We start from the raw sequence: 25,372 nt of genomic DNA on the forward strand, positions 1-25,372 counted from the left end.
CACCCATGACAAGTTTCAGAAGGTTTTAACCCTTTGTTCTAACTTTTCTTCTATTAGGCTATGTGCACATGCTGTGGATTTTGCTGCGGATCCGCAGCAGTTTCCCATGAGTTTACAGTACAATGTAAACCTATGGGAAACAAAATCCTCAGTGCACATGCTGTGGAAAAATCCGCAGCATGTCAATTCTTTCTGCGGAATCCGCTGCGGGTTTACACCTGCTCCAATAGGAATCTGCAGGTGAAAACCCGCAGAGGAAACCGCAGAAGAAACCACGATAAATCCGCAGTAAAAACCGCAGCGGTTGGAATCCGCAGCGTGTGCACATGGCCTAAAGGTTACAAAGATAGTATTTGTTAGCTGTTTTCTTATTAGAACATTTTAACAATTTTGGGGGCTTAGAGACCCTGAATAAGTATTTGAATATGAAAACATTTATTATACATTATAGGCAACCCCTTTAAATACCTTTAAGACATAGAAGTAGGCTATATCATAACTTAAGTATAACCTCTGGGACCCCACTAATTCCTATAATGAAGGGGACCAAGAGCTATTGTAGTAGCCACTACTGACTGTGGCCCCTCTCTTCTAGGGATTGATCGGGTCCCAGATTTGCAATATATTACTAAGATGTCAACCTACACTGGTATCAACTTTTTCCCCCATGACAAACATGCAAGGCATGACACTAGAAACTTAAATTCTCCAGAAAGAATCCCAGGAGTCCACTCCTCACCAGAGGGCTCCTGGCTCCATTTTAGGGCTAGTTGGGGATCATTGACGTTTTGTTGTCTCTTTCTACTGATGGGTTGGGGTCCTATCAGTCAAGACACCACATGGTCCATGACCTCATTCTAATCACAGCTGGTGTCTCAAGCTGTTGGGTCACCAGTTGGTCTGCAGCCCCTTTCTAGCAATGGGTTGGTATCCTAGCAGTCAGGACATCACATGGTCCATGACCCCAATTTAGTCAGAGGTGGCGGTCCCACCAGTCGGGACACTAGATGATCTGCAGTCCCTCTCTAGTGACGGGTTGAAGTCCCAGCAGTCAGGACATTAGATGATTCATGACTCCATTCTAGCCAGAGATGGTGGTATCAGCTGTCAGGACAAGAGAGGATCTGTGCTATCTTTCTAGGGATAGTTGGGAGTCCCAGAAGTTAGGACACTAGAGGAAATGTAGCCCATTTTTTGGCATAGTTGGGAGTTCCAGTAGTTGAGACATTAGAGGATCCATGACAATTATTTAATTGTCCTAGCTGTCAGGCCACCAGATGGTCTAGTCAGAGCTGGGCATACCAACAGTTGTGATACCAGAAGGTCTTTAGCTCCTTTCTAATGATGGGTTGGGATCACAGTAGTAAGAACAACATATTCTTGATGCCTCCCTAAGGATAGGTGGGAGTCACGGCAGTCAAGACCACAGAAGAATCATGTCCCTATTCTAGAGCTAGATTAAGGTTGCAGCTGTTTGTGCATCAGGATTCGTCACCTCATTCTAGTGATAGTTGGGTGTCCTAGCAGTTGGGCCACAGGAGAATCTGTTGCCTTATTCTAGAGATCGGTGAGCGTCCCAGCAGACCACGCATCAGAGACTCTGCGACCCTATTTTATGGATGGATGGGGGTCCTAGCAGTCAGTATATCAGAGATTCAATGGTCCTAAGGATAGATGTTGGTCCTGCAGTCCAGACACCAGAGGGTTCCTTGACTAATTTTAGCAATAACCTAGGGTTCCAGCAGTTGGGACAGTAGACCGTGGCTTCATTCTAAAGAAGGTAGGGGGTCCCTATAGTCAGATCCCACACCACACGGTCAGTGGCCTTAATCTAGTTATAGGTGGGGACCCCAGCTGTTGGGGCTCATGTCCTCATTCTATGCATTCTTTTACTTCTTTGGTCAAAGCTAAATTCTGGACTTGAGGGTGCGGTGACAACCTGTCTGAGGAATTCTGAAGGTTGTGTATCTGTTTCATGGAGGCAGGCAGTGGTAATACAATACATAGTAAATAGCGGGAAGGTCCAGGAACCAAATTTTCCATTGCAAATTTTTTTATGACAACTTCTATGATAAGACACATAATACGGGGTTAATCACAGATGCTGAGGCAAAGCAGTGGAAGCCAGACTTTGCATTTGGTTTTGTTGTTATAATAGCACCTGTTCATGATTTGGTTATAATGTTTATTGTACCAAGTCCGACCTCATAGATCTGATATAATTGTATACATAGGGATATATAACGAGGAAGCGCTGCGCAGAAGATCATCAGCGCCACATAACCGCTGCTCAGCTATCCCCTCTGGTGGTCACTCTGCAACCAATACGTTAGGGAGTGTTACTGGACACTGAGGACTCAATTCATCATTGTGTTTCTCCATTTTTCTGGAGTAATTTGCTCCCTTTAATGGCTTTAGTGCTCGTGCGTTATTCTGTATATGTTTTACTCCACTTTACAAGTTGTCTTTCTTTTTTTTCATTTTTTTTCTTCATTTTTCCTTGACAACTGTACGCATTGATATTCCTGACAAATTCATGAAATGCTACTTTTACCAAATGTCACATTTTTTTTTGTTTAGCGCATCCCACTTCAGTCCCTGCCTGGAATAAGGTTTCAGCAGGAGTTTTTGAATTTAGCTCAGCCTTTTTTAAAGAATTTTCGGATAATGGTGCTAAAAAGTCGCAAAAAACTGGTTAAAGATAAAATAAGAGCCTTTTTTATCTTGTGCCAAATTCATGTCTTGCGTGAGCCATTTTTAAGAATTTGGCGCACAAACAACGTCAGCACATACAACAAGACAAATAAAGAAAAGTGACTTCAATAAATGATGTTGAATCGAGCCCTAAGTGTGAGATCAGAGGTGAAAGTTGTGTGACAGGGCAATGTCTGTTACTGTGCTCCTTCCTAGTAATAATTAAAAGTGTTTCAGTCCAAAATGAAATTTTTCTCAAGCTCGAGAAAGATTCCATGACGTGGGACTGAAGCATCAAGTTGTAACAAGGGTAAATAAAATACCCAAAAATTTAAAAAGTGTATATTCAGCTCACCACTCCTGTGTTAGAAGTACAGTACAGAGCAAAAGTTTAGACACACCTTCTCATTTAAAGATTTTTCTGTATTTTCATGACTATGAAAATTGTACATTCACAATGAAGGCATCAAAACTATGAATTAACACATGTGGAATTACTGTATATACTTAACAAAAAAGTGTGAAACAACTGAAAATATGTCTTATATTCTAGGTTCTTCAAAGTAGCCACCTTTTGCTTTGATGACTGCTTTGCACACTCTTGTTAGCCCTTTTGCCTTCACTCTGCGGTCCAGCTCACCCCAAACCTTCTCGATTGGGTTCAGGTCTGGTGCACTGTGGAGGCCAGGTCATCTGGCGTAGCACCCCATCACTCTCCTTCTTGGTCAAATAGCCCTTACACAGCCTGGAGGTGTGTTTGGGGTCATTGTCCTGTGGAAAAATAAATGATGGTCCAACTAAGGGCAAACCGGATGGAATAGCATGCCACTGCAAGATGCTGTGGTAGCCATGCTGGTTCAGTATACCTTCAATTTTGAATAAATCCCCAACAGTGTCACCAGCAAAGCACCCCCACACCATCACACCTCCTCCTCCATTCTTCACGGTGGGAACCAGGCATGTAGAGTCCATCCGTTCACCTTTTCTGCGTCGCACAAAGACACTGTGGTTGGAACCAAAGATCTCAAGACTTCTGCACAACACAACTGATGGTCCCAACCCCATTTATAAGGCAAGAAATCCCACTTATTAAACCTGACAGGGCACACCTGTGAAGTGAAAACCATTTCCAGTGACTACCTCTTGAAGTTCATCAAGAGAATGCCAAGAGTGTGCAAAGCAGTCATCAAAGCAAAAGGTGGCTACTTTGAAGAACCTAGAATATAAGACATATTTTCAGTTGTTTCACACTTTTTTGTTAAGTATATAATTCCACATGTGTTAATTCATAGTTTTGATGCCTTCCGTGTGAATTTACAATTTCCATAGTCATGAAAATACAGGAATTTTTTTAAATGAGAAGGTGTGTCCAAACTTTTGCTCTGTACTGTAAGTATCCCAGGAACCTTCCAGGGTAGACAGTCTGTGGTCTGGATGTGGAGTACGGAGTATGCACTGGTCTAGCTTCCAAGTCAAATAGCTTTCAATGGTCCAAAAGTGAATAATAATACTTACGCGTTTTGGGTTAACATCAGTAAAAAAAAATATTTCATAGTAATTAAACTTCTATGATAATATAATAAGTAGAAATAGAGTGAAAGGTAAGACTTGGGCCTATTCCTGCGTATTAGATTATTATGGAAGTTTAATTACTATGAAATATTTTTTTCCTGTTTTCTTCTGGCTAGGCCTGGGTGCGTCAGTGGGCTCATGCGTTTTGTAGTCTGAAAGATTCGGTATATATAATTATGGAACAAATGTTTACAGGTGTGGATACATTTGCCTTGTCAATCCCACTCACAACATTTACTACTTAAGGAAGTACCCAACACCAAGCTGTCAGGTATAGTTAAGTGGTTACTGCAAAAACATGAAAGCATTATGTTTTCTTTTAATATTTGCACATTCTGCCAATTTTGTGATCTAATCATATAGTATATGATTAAAGGCTAAGTTATAACTACTTTCTATCAGTGCTGGAGAACATCCCCTTTTGGACCATTGATTGCTAAATAAAATACCCCTTCCACTTTAGTTTTCAAGATTCCCACATCTTTGTTACAGTACTATTTATTATTTCCTGGATTGGATAGATAGATAAATAGTTAGATAGAGCGCATTGAAAAATTATTCATTCCCGGTGAATGTTTCCAGATTGTTTCACGTTACACCAACAAACAAATATACAGGTGCTTCTCACAAAATGAGACTATCATCAAAAAGTTAATCTATTTCAGTTCTTCAATACAAAAAGTGAAACTCATTATATAGAGTCCTTACAGAGTGATCTATTTCAAGTGTTTATCTCTTTTAATATTGATGATTATGGCTTACAGCCAATGAAAACCCAAAAGTAATTATCTCAGTAAATTAGAATAATTAACAAAACATACCTGCAAATACTTCCTAAGCATTTAAAAAGGTTCCTTAGTCTGTTTCAGCAGCTCCACAATCATGGGGAAGACTGCTGACTTGACATATGTCCAGAAGGCAGTCATTGACACACTCCACAAGGAGGGTAAGCCACAACAGGTCATTGGTAGAGAAGCTGGCTGCTCACAGAGTGCTATATCCAAGCATATTAATGGAAAGTTGAGTGGAAGGAAAAAGTGTGGTAGAAAAAGGTGCACAAGCAACCGGGATAACCGTAGTCTTGAAAGGATTATTAAGAAAAGGCCATTCAAAAATGAACGGGATATTCACAAGGAGTGGACTGCTGCTGGAGTCATTGCTTCAAGAGCCACCACACACACACACGCATCCAGGACATGGGCTACAAGTGTCGCATTCTTCGTGTCAAGCCACTCATGACCAATAGACAATGCCAGTAGCGTCTTACCGGGGCCAAGGAGAAAAAGAACTGGACTGTTGCTCAATGGTCCAAGGTGTTGTTTTCAGACTGGAGGAAGAGTGGAGAGGCACACAATCCAAGCTGCTTGAGGTCTAGTGTGAGGTTTCCACAATCAGTGATGGTTTGGGGAGCCATGTCAAGAGAAAGATGAGAGACACCAGACCCAACGATGCAGATGTGCTGAAGGCTGCTCTCAAAGCAACCTGGGCTTCCATAACACCTCATCAGTGCCACAGGCTGATCGCCTCCATGCCACACCGCAGTGATGCAGTAATTGATGCAAAAGGAGCCTCGACCAAGTATTGAGTGCATTTACTGAACATACATTTCAGTTGGTCAACATTTCGGATTTTAAAATCATTTTTCAAGCTGATGTTATAAAGTATTCTAATTTACTGAGATAATGACTTTTGGGTTTTCATTGGCTGTAAGCTATAATCATCAACATTAACAGAAATAAATACTTGAAATAGATCACTCTGTTTGTCATGACTCTATATAATATATGAGTTTCACTTTTTGTATTGAAGAACTGAAATAAATTCACGTTTTGATGATATTCTAGTTTTGTGAGAAACACCTATATTTTATGTGAATTACCAACACAAAGTAGCGTTTGTGAAATGTAAAGGAAATTATTTTATAAATATTTAAAAAATGTAAATCTGAAAACTATGACATGCGTTTGTATTTAGCCCCTGAGTCAGTGCTTTGTAGGACCACCTTTCGCTGCAATTACTGCAGCAAGTCTTTTGGAGTCTGTCTCTACCAGCTTTGGTGACATTTTTGCCCATTCTTCTTTGCACTCTCGCTCTCGCTCAGTTGGATTGGATGGAGGCATCTGTGAACAGCAATTTTCTAGTTTTGCCACAAATTCCCAAAGGGATACAGAACTGGACTGTGACTGGGCCATTCACAGACATGATTATTCTGTGATCGAAACTATACATTGTAGCTCTGGCAGCATGTTTAGGGTCATTGTCCTGCTGGAAGGTGAACCTACATCCCAGTCTCAATTTTTTTACAGCCTCTTTTTTTATTGTTATTATTATTATTATTTATTTATATAGCACTATTGATTCCATGGGTAACATACAAATAAAGGCCCCGTCTCACATAGCGAGATCGCTAGCGAGATCGCTGCTGAGTCACAAGTTTTGTGACGCAACAGCGACCTCAGTAGCGATCTCGCTATGTGTGACACGTACCAGCGATCAGGCCCCTGCTGCGAGATCGCTGGTCGTGTCGGAATGGCCTGGACCGTTTTTTGGTCGTTGAGGTCCCGCTGACATCGCTGAATCGGTGTGTGTGACACCGATCCAGCGATGTCTTCACTGGTAACCAGGGTAAACATCGGGTTACTAAGCGCAGGGCCGCGCTTAGTAACCCGATGTTTACCCTGGTTACCAGCGTAAATGAAAAAACAAACAAACAGTACATACTCACCATCTGATGTCTGTCAGGTCCCTTGCCGTCTGCTTCCTGCTCTGAGTGCTGCCGTACAGTGAGAGCACAGCAGTGACGTCACCGCTGCGCTCTGCTCTCACTGTACGGCCGGCACTGTCAGAGCAGGAAGCAGACGGCAAGGGACCTGACGGACATCAGATGGTGAGTATGTACTGTTTGTTTTTTTTGGTAACCAGGGTAAACATCGGGTTACTAAGCGCGGCCCTGCGCTTAGTAACCCGATGTTTACCCTGGTTACCCGGGTGCTGCAGGGGGACTTCGGCATCGTTGAAGACAGTTTCAACGATGCCGAAGTCGTTCCCCTGATCGTTGGTCGCTGGAGAGAGCTGTCTGTGTGACAGCTCCCTTACAGATATCACTTACAATAAGTAAAATAAAGGTACCTTCACACTGACCAACTTTCCAACGATAACGATAGCGATCCGTGACGTTGCAGCGTCCTGGATAGCGATATCGTTGTGTTTGACACGCAGCAGCAATCTGGATCCTGCTGTGATATCGCTGGTCGGAGCTAGAAGTCCAGAACTTTATTTCGTCGTCAGATCGGCGTGTATCGTTGTGTTTGACAGCAAAAGCAACGATGCCAGCAATGTTTTACAATGGTAACCAGGGTAAATATCGGGTTACTAAGCGCAGGGCCGCGCTTAGTAACCCGATATTTACCCTGGTTACCATTGTAAAAGTAAAAAAATAAACACTACATACTCACCTTCTGATGTCTGTCATGCCCCCCGGCATCCGCGCTGCTGCTCAGAGCTTCCTGCACTGAATGTATCAGTGCCGGCCGTAAAGCAAAGCACAGCGGTGACGTCACCGATGTGCTTTAGGGCCGGCGCTTACACAGTGCAGGGAAGCGGACGCCGGGGGACGCGACAGGCACCGAAATGTAAGTATGTACTGTTTGGTTTTTTTTACATTTACACTGGTAACCAGAGTAAACATCGGGTTACTAAGCGCGGCCCTGTGCTTAGTAACCCGATGTTTACCCTGGTTACCCGGGGACTTCGGCATCGTTGGTCGCTGGAGAGCTGTCTGTGTGACAGCTCTCCAGCGACCACACGATGAAACAGCGACGCTGCAGCGATCGGCATCGTTGTCTATATCGCTGCAGCGTCGCTTAATGTGACGGTACCTTAACAATGACAGACTGATACAGAGGGGAGAGGACCCTGACCTTGCGGGCTTATATTCTACAGGATGGTGGGGAAGGAGACAGTAGGTTGGGGGGTTGCAGCAGCTCCGGTGATGGTGAGGCGGTAGCTCCGGTAGTGGTGAGGAGGCAGCGGGGTCATTGCAGGCTGTAAGCTTTCTTGAAGAGGTGAGTTTCAGGTACTGTCTGAAGGATCCGAATGTGGTTGATAGTTAGGCGTGTTGGGGCACAGAATTCCAAAGGATGGGGTATATTCAGGAGAAGTCTTGGAAGCAATTAGGTGAGGAGCGAATAAGTGTGGAGGAGAAGGAGGACTTGGGAGGACCGGAGATTACATGAGGGAAGATATCGGGAGATTTGTTCAGAGATATATGGAGGAGGCAGGTTATGGATGGCTTTGTAGGTCAGTATTAGTAATTTGAACTGGATACGCTGAGGGAATGAGAGCCATTGAAGAGATTTGCAGAGGGGAGAAGCAGAGGAGTAGCGAGGAGAGAGATGAATTAGTCGGGCAGCAGAGTTAAGGATGGACTGGAGAGGTGCAAGGGTGTTAGCAGGGAAGCAGAAGAGGATGTTGCAGTAGTTGAGGCGGGAGATGATGAGGGCATGCACAAGAATTTTAGTAGATTGAAGGTTGAGGAAAGGACAGATTCTGGAAATATTTTTGAGCCAGAGGCGACAGGAGGTGGAAAGAGATTGGATGTGCGGTTTGAAGGACAGGGCAGAGTCAAGGGTTACTCCAAGGCAGCGAACTTCCAGTACGGGGAAAATGTAATGTCATTTATTGTGATAGATAAATCAGGTAAGGAAGATCTTTGAAATGGAGGAAAGATGATGAGTTCAGATTTGTCCACATTGAGTTTGAGTAAGCGAGAGGAGAAGAAGGAGGATATGGCCGATAGACACTCCAGGATTCTGGGTCAGAGAGGTAGATCTGAGTGTCATCAGCATAAAGGTGGTACTGGAATCCATGGGATTTTATGAGTTGTCCCAGGCCAAGTGTATATATTGAGAAGAGTAGGGGTCCTAGAACAGAACCTTGGGGGACTCCAGTAGAGACAGGATGGGATGAGGAGGTAGTGTGGGAGACACTGAATGTGCGGTTGGAAAGGTATGAGGAGATCCAGGATAAGGCGAGGTCTTTGATGCCAAACGAAGAGGGGATCTGTAGTAAGAGGCAGTGGTCAACTGTGTCGAAGGCAGAGGACAGGTCTAGAAGGAGGAGTATAGAGTATTGTCCGTTAGCTTTGCCTGTAAGTAGGTCTTTAGTAATTTTGGTTTTCTCCAGGATTGCCCTGTATTTAGCTCCATCCATCTTTCCATAAACTCCCTGTCTGCTGAAGAAAAGTATCCCCACAGCATGATGCTGACACCACCATGTGTGAGAGTGGGGATGGCGTTTTCGGGGTGATGTCCAATGTTATTTTCCACCACTCATAGCATTTTGTATTTAGCCCAAAATGACTAGATTGCTTTCTTCCACATGCTCGCCGTGTCCACTACGTGGTTTATGCAAAATGGAAATGAGACTTCTTCTGGTTTGCTTTTAAAAATTACTTTCTTATTTCCACTCTTTCATAAAGGCCAGATTTGTGGAGTACACAAATAATAGTTGGGCATCACGGTAGCTCAGTGGTTAGGACTGTTGTTTTGCAGCGCTGGGTTCCCATCAAGGACAACATCTGTAAGGAGTTTGTATGTTCTCCCCGTGTTTGCATGGGTTTCCTCCGGGTTCTCTGGTTTCCTTACACACTCCAAGACATACTGATAGGGAATTTAGATTGAGCCCCATTGGGGACAGCAGTAATAATGTATATAAAGCACTGTGAAATATAATAGTGCTATATAAGCAATGCATAATAAATAAATAATAATAATAAGATAATAGTTGTCCTGTGAACATATTCTCCCACCTGAGCTGTGGATTTCTGCAGCTCCTCCAGAGTGACCATGGGTTTCTTGGCTGCTTTTCTAATTAGTGTTTTCCTTGCTTGGAATGTCAGTTTAGGTGGACAGCCATGTCGTGGAAGGTTTTAAATTGTGCCATACTTCTTCCATTTTTGAATGCTGAATTGAACAGTGCTCCATGAGATGTTCAGAGCTTGGGCTATTTTTTGTAACCCAACCCTGCTTTATTCTTCTCCTCAATGTTATCCCTGACCTGTCTGGTGTGTTCCTTGGTTTTCATGATGCTGTTTGCTCCGTAATGTTCTTACACAAACCTCTGATGCCTTCACAGAACAGATGTAGTTATGCTGAGAATAAATTACGCACAGGTTGACTCATTTTACTAATTATGACTTCTGGAGGAATGGTTACTCAAGATTTTATTTAGGGGCATCAGACTACAGGGGGCTGAATACAAATGTACATCACAATTTTCAGATTTATATTTAAAAAAATGGAGTAAACCATGTATAGTTTGGAGCGCCTGCTAGGACCGTGGGGTACTCAGTACCGGGCCGGTTCTTAAAGGGGACGTGTCACTGCAGCAGTGACCCAGTCCGTGGCCCTGGGCGTCCAATAAAAGAAGAATAAAGTTTATGGGATTAAATGTTTGTGACGCCACCAGTGGTATTCGGCAAATGTGAGATGTTAGAAGACACTGCTTGAAGAGACCACTGGGGCTGATGGTGATGCAGCAGAGTTGGTACAGCTCTCCACAGGCAGAGCTTTAGTCCCAGGGCACTTAGGTTGTAAATGATGGTGATGCTGATGGTGGATGTGGTGCAGGATGGATGGCGCAGTAAATAAATGTGAGGATACAGCGTGGTGCAGTTTCCAATGCTTTACTCACAGTTCTTAGTTGCCCCAGCCAGGGTGCTGTGTCCTCCAGGTTTGTGGCCCAGCCAGCTCTCAAGCAATTTGGGTGCACTTTCCAGAACCCTCTTTCATATGTCCTTTCCTGGCCATCTCTCTGTGCTGGCTTTGACTCTCCTGCCCTGCGCCTGCCACACAGTGTCCCAAGCCAGCAGCCACGGATCTTGTCGGGCGGTGTGCACTGAATCCCCCTGGATCTTATATGGCTGCCTTTTCAGCGAATGTGTGCAGATGTGGCTGTGGCATATACAGATACCACAACCTCCAGTTAGCTAGCTGAGTCCTTAGTTTCTCCCATAGAATGGGGCTGGTCCCCTAACTGCGACCTGGTCCCTCCACCGACCACGCCGGTGGATATGGGCCCCAGGGCTGCCACTAGAAATTTCGGGACCCCATACTGGCAAAATTTTCGGGGCCCCCTTGAGACTCCGCCCAGGCTCCACCCCAGCCCCGCCTCCACCCCTTGAACTGTCCACAGTCAAAAGATTTTTAAAGCCACCACCATGACAGGGTTGGGCTCTACCCTACTCTAACCTATTAAACATTTGTTAAAGTATCCAATACAATTTAGGTATATTTTTATTTATTTTTCAATTTTTAAAATGACCAATACCACATACAGGGGACAAATACCACCGCCCGCACCATGACCAGACCACATATTACCACCACATATTACCACCACATAGTGACCAAATAATAGCACATTGTAATAATTATAGGGGATAACTCAGGAGACTCTTTGCATGGAACAAGACAACTACAGGACACAGTTTTATAAGTGGTAAAGTCTATATTATCACACGGTGATTCAAACAGGTGCAGAGAGAAACTCAAGTCCACAACACTTGGTGTAAATATTAAACGCAGCTTAGCAGTCTATAGGGAACTTCAGAAGAAAATGCAATCACGCAGAAAGTCTATGAAGCACAGTTATTTTTGAGGATACTTGACACGAATAAGTCCTTGTTTTAGTCCAAACACAGATAGATATGCTTATAAGGCAGTTCAAGCAATGTCTTATCTCAACCAGGAAGGCCTAGGTGATAATTTCAGGTTTAAGCAGAGCAGCAACAGCTTACATGTCCAGCAAATGCAGAGGGAAGTAAACACGAGCAGCAGATGAAGGATGATTACTGGAAACTGGTGTATGCAGCGGGAACTCAGAGCAGAGTAGCAGGATCACCCCACAGGTCCACAGGAGCAGGTATATAGCCTGGGAGTCACCAGAGTCAGGAGCTGGATGCAAGGCAGAATACTCTAGCACAGACTGAAGGCTGGGTTGGAGTTTTATAGCAGGAAGACACAGTGCACATGAGACCAAAGACGCCATCTCGGAAAAGGGCAGTAATGCACAAAAAGTAAGAAAAATATTCAGAGTCCTGACATTACTCCCTCCTTAGAAGCGGCCTCAGGACGATCCTGGACCTGGTTTCTCAGGGAATCTCTGATGAAAACAAGAAATCTTCTGTTGGGTATTGATGTTTTCCACGGGTTCCCAAGAGTCTTCCTCAGGGAATTATCCCTGCCATCTTATCATTTATTGGAGCCGATTCCTGCGAATCCTGGAATCAATAATTCCCTCCACCATAAATTGTTCTTGCCCATCAATCACCACAGGCTGCGGAGGTGGCACAACACGTCCCTGGAAGGTATTAGGAGATACAGGCTTTAGTAAAGATACATGAAAAACTGGGTGTACCTTCATAGTTCTAGGCAGCTTCAGCCGGCAGGCCACAGAGCTCACAATACCGTTGATCTTGAAAGGGCCAATGAATTTCTGTCCAAGTTTTTGTGAAGGAACGTTTAACTTCAGATTCTTAGTTGCTAACCACACGGAATATCCTACCTTGAACATGAGTGCAGGTTTACGGAATCTATCAGCCGATCTCTTATAACGTTCTTGAGCTGTGGTCAGGGATTCTTTCAGAACCTCCAGATTTTGCCTCATCGCAGTCAGCCTTTCCTCCACTGCCGGAACCGGAGAATTAATTGGAGACCTAGGTAAGATACACGTGTGATAACCCAGATTGGCAAAGAAAGGTGTAAATTTAGTGGAGGCGCTCTGAGAATTGTTATATGAAAATTCGGATAATGGCAGCAACTCCAACCAATCATCCTGGAGATGGCTGACATAGCATCTTAGATATTGTTCCAGCGTCTGGTTGGTACGCTCAGTCTGACCATTTGTCTGGGGATGGTAAGCGGAAGAGAGACAGACATTAATATTGAGTGCAAAGCAAAACCCCATCCAGAATCTTGAAGTGAACTGTACTCCACGGTCAGAGATAATCTCATCCGGGACCCCATGCAACCAAAAGACATTCTGTATAACCAAGTTCACTCTATCTTTAGCTGAGGAGAGGCCGGTGCACGGAACAAAATGAGCAGCATTAGTCAGGCAATCAACTACCACCGTGATTGTATTCATGCCCCCCGATGTAGGCAGCTCCACAATAAAGTCCATTGATATAGACCCCCAAGGGCGGGACGGAACAGGTAATGGTTGTAGAAGACCCGTAGGTGCCACATGAGGAGTCTTGTAATGAGCACATACCTCACAAGAGAGAACATAGTCCTTGGTATCCTTCAGGCAAGTTGGCCACCAGAAGAATGGGCTCAGGAACTCTTGTGTCTTCTGTACCCCCCTGTGACCAGCCAACTTGGAGTCATGTACCAACTTAAGGATCTGCAGACGGACAACCTCAGGGACGTAGATACGTCGATCTCTGAACCACATGCCACCCTTAAAGACAAGATTAACATCCACAGGTGGGTTGGCCAGAAATACATCACCGTCATAAGCCTCCCTGCAATCCTTCCACAAGTCCTGATCGTGGATAACTCCGATGAAATTGGCATCAGATAGAATGGTCTTGGACGGGGCTCCAGGTACGGAATCCGCAGCATGGATTCGGGATAAAGCATCAGCCTTCCCATTACGAGAACCTGGACTTTACGAGATAACAAAGTTAAATTGATTTATAAATAAGTTACAACGAGCCTGACGAGGAGAAAGACATCTAGCGGATCTAAGGAACTCTAAATTGCGATGGTCAGTTAGCACTATGATCTGTTGTGCAGCTCCTTGCAGATGATGCCTCCATTCTTTGAAAGCCACAATAATAGCCAGCAATTCCTTATCTCCCACATCGTAATTATTCTCTGCTGAGGTTAGTCTACGGGAAAAGAAAGCACAAGGATGTAGCAGACCCTTCTCTCCAGTTCTTTGGGAGAGAATAGCCCCCAAAGCATTATCAGAAGCGTCCACCTCCACAATGAAAGAAAGTGTTGGATCTGGGTGTATCAACAGCGGTGCTGATGTGAAACAGATCTTAAGCCGATCAAAAGCTTCTTGAGCCTGTGATGACCACTTAAAGGGCTTTTCCTTCTTTGTTAAGGAAGTAATGGGACGGACAATATCAGAAAAATTTCGAATGAAGCGTCTGTAAAAATTTGCAAAACCAATAAAACGTTGGACCTCTTTAAAGTTCTTGGGTACCGGCCAGTCAAGGATAGCCTGAATCTTACCAGATTCCATGTTCAGCCCCTGGGGAGAGATGATATAACCTAAGAACTGTATCTCAGAACGATGGAACTCGCATTTCTCCGGCTTAATATACAGATGGTTCTCTTTCAGACATCTTAAAACAGTTTTGACATGTTCTTCATGTTCCTGTAGAGAGTCAGAAAAGATTAGTATATCGTCCAAATAGATCACCACAAACTGGTCCAACAAATCTCTGAAAATGTCATTAGCAAGGTGTTGAAATGTTGCAGGGGCGTTACAAAGCCCAAAGGGCATCACAAGATATTCAAAGTGTCCATACCGGCATCTGAATGCTGTCTTCCACTCATCCCCTGGACGAATATGCACCAAATTATAAGCCCCACGAAGATCCAGTTTAGAGAACACCTTAGCATGGCGGACTCTTTCCAGTAATTCGGGAATCAGAGGCAAAGGGTAACGGTTTCGTATGCTAACCTTATTAAGTTCCCGATAGTCAACACAGGGTCTCAGGGTCCCATCCTTCTTTTTTACAAAAAATATAGTTGCCCCTGCTGGTGAGGAAGAAGGACGTATGAAGCCTTTGGCCAGATTTTCATCAATATACTCCTTTAAGGCTTGAAGCTCAGGTGCCGCCAAAGGGTATAAGTTACCAAAAGGAATAGCTGCTCCAGGAAGCAGCTCAATGGGACAGTCATAATGCCTGTGTGGAGGAAGCTGATCTGCATTCTTCTTGTCACAGATGTCAGAGAACTCTTTATATGCTGAAGGTAAAGTAAATACCTGTACATGTGGTTCCGTAGCCGTGGACTCAGGGACAGCTTCTGTTAACGCTGAGTTGCTCCTTGTTGGAAAGATAATCTCCTTGGTCTCCCAGTTGATAATTGGGTTCTGAGAACGCAACCAAGGAATGCCTAAAATCACAGGAAAATGAGGAGAAGAAATTAGCAAGAAAGAAAGTTGCTCCTGATGATTAGGTTCCAACAAAATTTCAAGGGGTACGGTCTCCTGATCCACAGGCCCAGAGATTAAAGGTGACCCATCCACTGTTTGCATGGTAATTGGAGAAGCTCTTTGCTGAATTTCAATACCATGTTTCATGGCAAATGCGATATCCATGAAATTGCCACCTGCACCAGAGTCAATCATAGCTGCACTGGAAATCCACTGTCCTGAACACAGGATCTTAATAGGGAGAGAACAGTGAGAGTTCTTCTCCTTCAGCTCCTTGGGGGGTGAAGTCATAGAAAGTGAATGGAATACAGCATTTAAAGGCGGGCTACATTCAGAGATGTCAGATTCATCATCACAGTTGTCATATTCTCCTGTTGTGAATTTACTTTTTGGCTCCCTCTAGTGGCTACTAGGGATTTGACTCTGGGTATGTCTGTCATTCCTTTTATGCTCACCTGGGTCGTTAGGTCAGGGGTGTTGCTATATAAGCTCCCTGGACCTTCAGTTCTATGCCTGGCAACGTTGATATCAGAGCTAATCTGTAGTGCTCTTGTCCACTGATCCTGGTTCCTGCTTCATTAAGCTAAGTCTTTTTTTTTGCTTTTTGCAATTTGTTTTTGTTTGCTATTTTTGTCCAGCTTGTATATAATCTGTATCCTGACCTTGCTGGAAGCTCTAGGGCGGCTGGTGTTCTCCCCCCGGGCCGTTAGATGGTTCGGGGGTTCTTGAATCTCCAGCGTGGATTTTTTGATAGGGTTTTTGTTGACCATATAAGTTATCTTACTATATTCTGCTATTAGTAAGTGGGCCTCTCTGTGCTAAACCTAGTTCATCTCTGTGTTTGTCATTTCCTCTTACCTCACCGTTATTATTTGTGGGGGGCTCGTATCCTACTTTTGGGGTCCTTTCTCTGGAGGCAAGAGAGGTCTTTGTTTTCCTCTTCTAGGGGTAGTTAGCTCTCCGGCTGGCGCGAGACATCTAGCGACCAACGTAGGCATGTTCCCCGGCTACTTCTAGGGTTGGCGTTAGGAGTAGATATATGGTCAACCCAGTTACCACTGCCCTATGAGCTGGATTTTTGTACTTCGCAGACTTGCTGATATCTCTGAGACCCTCGCCATTGGGGTCATAACAGTTTGCCAGGCCAGTATTAAATGTTAAATGCATTGCAGAAGTGGGATTATAAGAAAGAAAGCTCTGAGTTTTTTTTTCCTCTCTCTCATTTTTTTTTCTTTTCCCCTTTACCTCTGAGTGGCTTGTGATTGCTGCAGACATGAATGTCCAGACCTTGATTACAAGTGTGGACCAGCTTGCTGCTCGTGTGCAGGGCATACAAGATTATGTTACCAGAAATCCTATGTTAGAACCTAAGATACCGATTCCTGAACTGTTTTCCGGAGATCGATTTAAGTTTAGAAATTTCAGGAATAATTGTAAATTGTTTTTGTCCCTGAGACCCTGTTCCTCTGGAGATTCCGCTCAGCAAGTGAAAATTGTTATTTCTTTTTTACGGGGCGACCCTCAGGATTGGGCTTTCTCGCTGGCACCAGGAGATCCGGCATTGGCTGATATTGATGCGTTTTTTCTGGCGCTCGGTTTGCTTTATGAGGAGCCCAATCTTGAGATTCAGGCAGAAAAGGCCTTGCTGGCTATGTCTCAGGGCCAGGACGAGGCTGAGGTGTATTGCCAAAAATTTCGGAAATGGTCCGTGCTGACCCAGTGGAACGAGTGTGCATTGGCTGCAAATTTTAGAAATGGCCTTTCTGAAGCCATTAAGAATGTGATGGTGGGTTTTCCCATTCCCACAGGTCTGAATGATTCCATGGCCCTGGCAATTCAAATTGACCGGCGGTTGCGGGAGCGCAAAACCGCAAATTCCCTCATGGTGTTATCTGAACAGGCACCTGATTTAATGCAATGTGATAGAATCCTGACTAGAAATGAGCGGAAAATTCATAGACGCCAGAATGGCTTGTGTTACTACTGTGGTGATTCTGCACATGTTATCTCAGCATGCTCTAAGCGTCTTACTAAGGTTGTTAGTCCTGTCGCTATTGGTAATTTGCAACCTAAGTTCATTCTATCTGTAACTTTGATTTGCTCACTGTCATCGTATCCTGTCATGGCGTTTGTGGATTCAGGTGCTGCCCTGAGTCTTATGGATCTGTCATTTGCCAAGCGCTGTGGTTTTTTCTTGAGCCATTAGAAAATCCTATCCCTCTTAGGGGTATTGACGCTACGCCATTGGCAGAAAATAAACCGCAGTTTTGGACACAGGTTACCATGTGCATGACTCCTGAACATCGGGAGGTGATACGTTTTCTTGTTCTGCATAAAATGCATGATTTGGTTGTTTTGGGGTTGCCATGGTTACAGACCCATAATCCAGTCTTGGACTGGAAGGCAATGTCAGTGTCAAGTTGGGGCTGTCATGGAATTCATGGAGATTCCCTGCCCGTGTCTATTGCTACTTCTACGCCTTCGGAAGTTCCGGCGTATTTGTCTGATTATCAGGATGTCTTCAGCGAGTCTAGGTCAAGTGCATTGCCTCCTCATAGGGAATGTGACTGTGCAATAGATTTGATTCCAGGCAGTAAGTTTCCTAAGGGAAGACTGTTTAATCTGTCGGTACCTGAACATACCGCGATGCGTTCATATATCAAGGAGTCTCTGGAGAAGGGGCATATCCGTCCTTCTTCTTCCCCTCTTGGTGCGGGATTCTTTTTTGTGGCTAAAAAAGACGGATCTTTGAGGCCTTGTATTGACTATCGGCTTTTAAATAAGATCACTGTCAAATTTCAGTATCCTTTGCCGTTGTTGTCAGACTTGTTTGCCCGGATTAAAGGTGCCAAGTGGTTCACCAAGATAGACCTTCGCGGTGCGTACAACCTTGTGCGCATTAAGCAAGGAGATGAATGGAAAACCGCATTCAATACGCCCGAAGGTCATTTTGAGTACTTGGTGATGCCATTTGGGCTCTCTAATGCACCTTCAGTTTTTCAGTCCTTTATGCATGACATTTTCCGGAAGTATCTGGATAAATTTTTGATCGTTTATCTGGATGATATTCTGTTTTTTTCTGATGATTGGGACTCGCATGTGGAGCAGGTCAGGATGGTTTTCAAGATTTTGCGTGAAAATTCTTTGTTTGTTAAAGGCTCAAAGTGTCTCTTTGGTGTACAGAAGGTTCCCTTTTTAGGGTTCATTTTTTCCCCTTCTGCTGTGGAGATGGACCCAGTCAAGGTCCGAGCTATTCATGATTGGACTCAACCCTCGTCAGTTAAGAGTCTTCAGAAGTTCTTGGGTTTTGCTAACTTCTACCGTCGTTTTATCGCTAGTTTTTCTAGCGTTGTTAAACCGTTGACGGATATGACCAAGAAAGGCTCTGATGTGGCTAACTGGGCTCCTGCTGCCGTGGAGGCTTTCCAGGAGTTGAAGCGCCGGTTTACTTCAGCGCCTGTTTTGTGCCAGCCTGATGTCTCACTTCCCTTTCAGGTTGAAGTGGATGCTTCGGAGATTGGGGCAGGGGCCGTTTTGTCGCAGAGAAGCCCTGGTTGTGCTACTATGAGACCTTGTGCCTTTTTCTCTAGGAAGTTTTCGCCGGCTGAGCGAAATTATGATGTGGGCAATCGGGAGTTGTTGGCCATGAAGTGGGCATTTGAGGAGTGGCGTCATTGGCTCGAGGGTGCTAAGCATCGTGTGGTGGTCTTGACTGATCACAAAAATCTGATGTACCTCGAGTCTGCTAAACTCCTGAATCCTAGACAGGCCCGCTGGTCATTGTTTTTCTCCCGTTTTGACTTTGTGGTTTCATATTTACCAGGTTCTAAGAATGTGAAGGCCGATGCTCTGTCTAGGAGCTTTGTGCCTGATGCTCCTGGAGTCGCTGAACCTGTGGGTATTCTTAAGGAAGGAGTTATCCTGTCAGCTATTTCTCCAGATCTGCGACGTGTGTTGCAGAGATTTCAGGCTGGTAGGCCTGACTCTTGTCCACCTGACAGATTGTTTGTGCCTGCTAAATGGACCAGCAGAGTCATTTCTGAGGTTCATTCCTCTGTGTTGGCAGGGCACCCGGGAATTTTTGGCACTAGAGATCTGGTGGCCAGGTCCTTTTGGTGGCCTTCCTTGTCAAGAGATGTGCGGTCATTTGTGCAGTCCTGTGGTACTTGTGCTCGAGCTAAGCCTTGCTGTTCTCGTGCCAGCGGGTTGCTCTTGCCCTTGCCTGTCCCGAAGAGACCTTGGACACACATCTCTATGGATTTCATTTCGGATCTTCCGGTGTCTCAGGGCATGTCTGTCATCTGGGTGATATGTGATCGTTTCTCCAAGATGGTCCATCTGGTTCCTTTGCCCAAACTGCCTTCCTCTTCTGATCTGGTTCCTGTGTTCTTCCAGAACGTGGTTCGTTTGCACGGCATTCCTGAGAATATTGTGTCGGACAGAGGATCCCAGTTTGTTTCCAGGTTCTGGCGATCCTTTTGTGGTAGGATGGGCATAGATTTGTCGTTTTCGTCCGCTTTTCATCCACAGACTAACGGTCAAACGGAACGAACTAATCAGACTCTGGAGGCGTATTTGAGGTGTTTTGTCTCTTCTGATCAGGATGATTGGGTGACCTTCTTGCCGTTGGCTGAATTTGCCCTTAATAATCGGGCTAGTTCTGCCACCTTGGTTTCGCCATTTTTCTGCAACTCTGGTTTCCACCCTCGTTTTTCCTTGGGACATGTGGAGCCTTCTGACTGTCCTGGGGTGGATTCTGTGGTGGATAGGTTGCAGCGGATCTGGAATCATGTGGTTGACAACTTGAAGTTGTCACAGGAGAAGGCTCAGCGTTTTGCCAACCGCCGCCACGGTGTGGGTCCCCGACTTCGCGTTGGGGATTTGGTATGGCTGTCTTCTCGATTTGTTCCTATGAAGGTCTCCTCTCCCAAATTTAAGCCTCGATTTATTGGTCCTTACAAGATATTGGAGATCCTTAATCCTGTATCTTTTCGCCTGGATCTTCCGGTGTCGTTTGCCATTCACAACGTATTTCATAGGTCCTTGTTGCGGCGGTACGTTGTGCCTGTGGTTCCTTCTGCTGAGCCTCCTGCTCCGGTGTTGGTTGAGGGCGAGTTGGAGTACGTGGTGGAGAAGATCTTGCACTCTCGTCTCTCCAGGCGGAGGCTTCAGTACCTGGTCAAGTGGAAGGGCTATGGTCAGGAGGATAATTCCTGGGTGGTCGCCTCTGATGTGCATGCGGCCGATTTAGTTCGTGCCTTTCACGCCGCTCATCCTGATCGCCCTGGTGGTCTTGGTGAGGGTTCGGTGACCCCTCACTAAGGGGGGGGGTACTGTTGTGAATTTACTTTTTGGCTCCCTCTAGTGGCTACTAGGGATTTGACTCTGGGTATGTCTGTCATTCCTTTTATGCTCACCTGGGTCGTTAGGTCAGGGGTGTTGCTATATAAGCTCCCTGGACCTTCAGTTCTATGCCTGGCAACGTTGATATCAGAGCTAATCTGTAGTGCTCTTGTCCACTGATCCTGGTTCCTGCTTCATTAAGCTAAGTCTTTTTTTTTGCTTTTTGCAATTTGTTTTTGTTTGCTATTTTTGTCCAGCTTGTATATAATCTGTATCCTGACCTTGCTGGAAGCTCTAGGGCGGCTGGTGTTCTCCCCCCGGGCCGTTAGATGGTTCGGGGGTTCTTGAATCTCCAGCGTGGATTTTTTGATAGGGTTTTTGTTGACCATATAAGTTATCTTACTATATTCTGCTATTAGTAAGTGGGCCTCTCTGTGCTAAACCTAGTTCATCTCTGTGTTTGTCATTTCCTCTTACCTCACCGTTATTATTTGTGGGGGGCTCGTATCCTACTTTTGGGGTCCTTTCTCTGGAGGCAAGAGAGGTCTTTGTTTTCCTCTTCTAGGGGTAGTTAGCTCTCCGGCTGCCGCGAGACATCTAGCGACCAACGTAGGCATGTTCCCCGGCTACTTCTAGGGTTGGCGTTAGGAGTAGATATATGGTCAACCCAGTTACCACTGCCCTATGAGCTGGATTTTTGTACTTCGCAGACTTGCTGATATCTCTGAGACCCTCGCCATTGGGGTCATAACATTCTCCTACCGCTGCTAGCACCTTGTTAGGCCGCTTGGGGCACTTGGGACAGTTGATTAAAAAGTGGTCTGACTGACCACAGTAGAAACATAGACTTTCACGAAGGCGATGCTCCCGGCGCTCATTAATTTCGCGCCTCTGAACGGAAACAATTTGCATGGGCACCTCCTCCACCTCCCGAGAGGTTTTACCTGCAGGCTCTTTGGAAGGAAGAGAAAAGTTAGAAATACGGTTATATGCAGCAAACTTCTCCTGCCTACGCTCAGTAAGGCGAATGTCTATGTGCACACAATGCTGTATAAATGTCTCTAGCTCTTTGCGGTGACTCAGAGCGAGCAAGTTCATCTTTTACAATACTAGACAGACCCCTTTTAAAAATAGGCAATTGTGCATAACTGTCCCAATTGGTATCTACCGCTAATCTCCTGAATTCAGTGGCATACTCAATAACAACGTTTAGCGTGGTGTAAAGACAATAAAGCAGATTCAGCGGTTGCACGGCGATTAGGATCATCAAACATTAATGCCATAGCGGCCAAGAAATCTTCCAAGATATTTAACCGTGGGTCACGAGACTAAATCATCGGATTCGCCCAGGCGAGCGCTCGTGAGGTCAGCAGCATTTTTACACACAATACTTTGGATCTATCAGTAGGAAAACGGTCAGCATGCACATCAAAATATAGCATACATTGATTCACAAAGCCACGAAATTTGTCGCGATCACCATTAAATCTGAATGGGGGCAACTTAGGTGGGCTAGCTGGTGGCGGTTGCCCAGAGGGTAAAGTCGCTTGTGCAGCTATTTGCGTGCTTATGTCCTGAAAAGCCCGTCCATACTGGGACTCTATGCCAGCAAGTTTGTATGCCAGCAAGTTTGTTTTCCTGGGCTGCCATGCGGGTGCTCAAGTCCTGCAAAGTTTGTCCAAACACTTGTTGATTGTGTTCAATGCTTCCAAACTTCTTTTGCAGACCTTCCACATCTTTCTGCAGTGATCTAATTATGGAAAACACCTGCTCTAATCTGCTCTCTGCCGTCATTGTTCCAGCAGTCTCCTCTTTTCTGGTTAGAGTATCCTGTAATAATTATAGGGGATAACTCAGGAGACTCTTTGCGTGGAACAAGACAACTACAGGACACAGTTTTATAAGTGGTAAAGTCTATATTATCACACGATGATTCAAACAGGTGCAGAGAGAAACTCAAGTCCACAACACTTGGTGTAAATATTAAACGCAGCTTAGCAGTCTATAGGGAACTTCAGAGGAAAATGCAATCACGCAGAAAGTCTATGAAGCACAGTTATTTTTGAGGATACTTGACACGAATAAGTCCTTGTTTTAGTCCAAACACAGATAGATATGCTTACAAGGCAGTTCAAGCAATGTCTTATCTCAACCAGGAAGACCTGGGTGATAATCTCATGTTTAAGCAGAGCAGCAACAGCTTACATGTCCAGCAAATGCAGATGGAAGTAAACATGAGCAGCAGATGAAGGAGGATTACTGGAAACTGGTGTATGCAGCGGGAACTCAGAGCAGAGTAGCAGGATCACCACACAGGTTCACAGGAGCAGGTATATAGCCAGGGAGTCACCAGAGTCAGGAGCTGGATGCAAGGCAGAATACTCTAGCACAGACTGAAGGCTGGGTTGGAGTTTTATAGCAGGAAGACAGTGCACATGAGACCAAAGACGCCATCTTGGAAAAGGGCAGTAATGCACAAAAGGTAATAAAAATGTTCAGAGTCCTGACACACATGTAAGGAACAAATACCGCCACACCATGGCCGGACAACATATTACCACCACGTAGTGACTGAATACTACAATACTGATCAGTAATTAAAAAAAAAGCACAATAGTAATATCACCATAAGTGCCAGTATTCACAGGAGATCTGTACTTAGTATGCAGTGTCTGTGTACAGGTAATACAGTGATCACCGGTGACATTATACACTGGTGCTCTGTATATAGTGTATAATGTAAAGGTAATTCAGTGATCACTGGTGACATTATACACAGGACCACTGTATATAGTATTCAGTGTATAGCATCAGTGTACAGGTAACACACTGACTCACCAGTGACGTCTCTAGGTGAAGTCCTTCATCTTTGCTTTTAATCTTCATCCAGCACAGACCGCTGTCACTTCATCCAGCCAGGGCTTGTCTCTAGAGCTCCGATTGCAGAACACATTACTTATTTTTTCCCCAAATTCTAAACTACAACAGATGAAGAAAAAAAGCGACAGTGTTGGTCTGCACAGTAACAGGACCGCCCCACCCCCATTTAAAACAGTATCCTCAAAAAATAAAATAAATACATTACTGCAGTAATAATATCCCTTAATTAGCCTTTATGGTAACAATATTCCCCATCCTGGCCCCCGTGTATCTCATTTCTGGCTCCAGCCATATGTTCTCCTATCCTGCCCCCATGTGTTGTCCCATCCTGCCCCATATGATCTCCCCATCCCGCCCCATGTTCCTGCCCCATCTGTCCCATTATCCTGCCCCATCTGTCCCATGATCCTTTTCCATCTGTCTCCATCCTACACCATCTGTCTCCATCCTGCCCAATCTGTCCCATGATCCTGCCCCATCTGTCTCCATCCTGCCCCATGATCCTGATGATTTTGCCCCGTGTCTCCATTCTGCCCCAGTGTCTCCATTCTGCCCCCTGTGTCTCCATTCTGCCCACTGTCTCCATTCTGCCCCGTGTCTCCATTCTGCCCCCGTGTCTCCATTCTGCCCTAGTGTCTCCATTCTGCCCTAGTGTCTCCATTCTGCCCCAGTGTCTCCATTCTGCCTGTGTCTCCATTCTGCCCCACAGTCTCCATTCTGCCCCACAGTCTCCATTCTGCCCCACAGTCTCCATTCTTCCCCGTGTTTCCATTCTGCCCCAGTGTCTCCATTCTGCTCCCTTGTCTCCATTCTGCCTCCATGTCTGCATTTTGCCCCCGTGTCTCCAATCCTGCTCCAGTCCTTGTGTCTCCATCCTGAAACATTGCCGCTTTCAATTAAAATAACAAAAAAATAAAAAAAAACGTTCTTCTTACCTTGCCGCGCTCCTGCAGCGAAGAGAAGATCCCTCCCGACATTTCAGTGCGCACTCGCCGGCGAATGACAATGACGTCATATGCCGGTAATGCGCGCTGACGTCAGCTGCCAGCCTCCGATTGGCTGGCATCTTTAACCATTGCCTTGCGGGCACGCACGGGCCCGGAAGGCAAACTGAACCTGCATCACGGACGCAGGTTCACAATAGAAGCCGCCTGTCGCTGGGGCCCGGGCCCGGTGAGCAGAAGAGACGGGGCCTGATGCGGGCCCCCTCTGCCCACCGGGCCCCATACGCCAGTCAGGGCAGTAATGCCCTGATGGCTGCCCTGACGGGCCCAACGGATGGATCTCTCACTATCCGTGTGCAGCGCCCCAGAGTTCTGGTCGTTGCAGTGCTGTGGCTTCGCCGCTAAGGGGAGCCATGGTACGTTCGATGGCACCGAAGGAGTTCCTCCAATCAGGTATCACAGACACCAATATGTTTCACAGCTGGGCCTCTGGGGGGAGCTAAGGGTGCTATTCATTAGGCCACTCCCCACCATAGTGGGTAAACTGGGGGTCAGGCAGGAAGTTAGTAGAGAACGCTGACGGGATTGAACGGAGCAACACCCTGTGGCAGGGGGTGTTGTGAAGGGAGAGACTGTAGGGTCTCTGCCAGGGGTGGGATCCTGGCAGAGGCTTGGCATTGAAAGAACGTAACGGGTCCGCGCAGGCTCCTGGAAGCGGCGGGACTCAAGAAAGGACTAGAAGCGAGATAGATTGTGCTGAG

General features: G+C 45.5%; 1 long non-coding RNA gene across 1 annotated transcript in view; it reads left to right on the plus strand.

Moving 5' to 3' along the window:
- The window catches only part of LOC143766044 (uncharacterized), a 105,602-nt gene that overhangs the window by 192 nt on the left and 80,038 nt on the right, over positions 1–25,372 (plus strand). The gene's annotated exons all lie outside the window — the stretch shown is intronic.

Source organism: Ranitomeya variabilis, chromosome 4, assembly GCF_051348905.1.
Source record: "Ranitomeya variabilis isolate aRanVar5 chromosome 4, aRanVar5.hap1, whole genome shotgun sequence".
NCBI lineage: Eukaryota > Metazoa > Chordata > Amphibia > Anura > Dendrobatidae > Ranitomeya > Ranitomeya variabilis.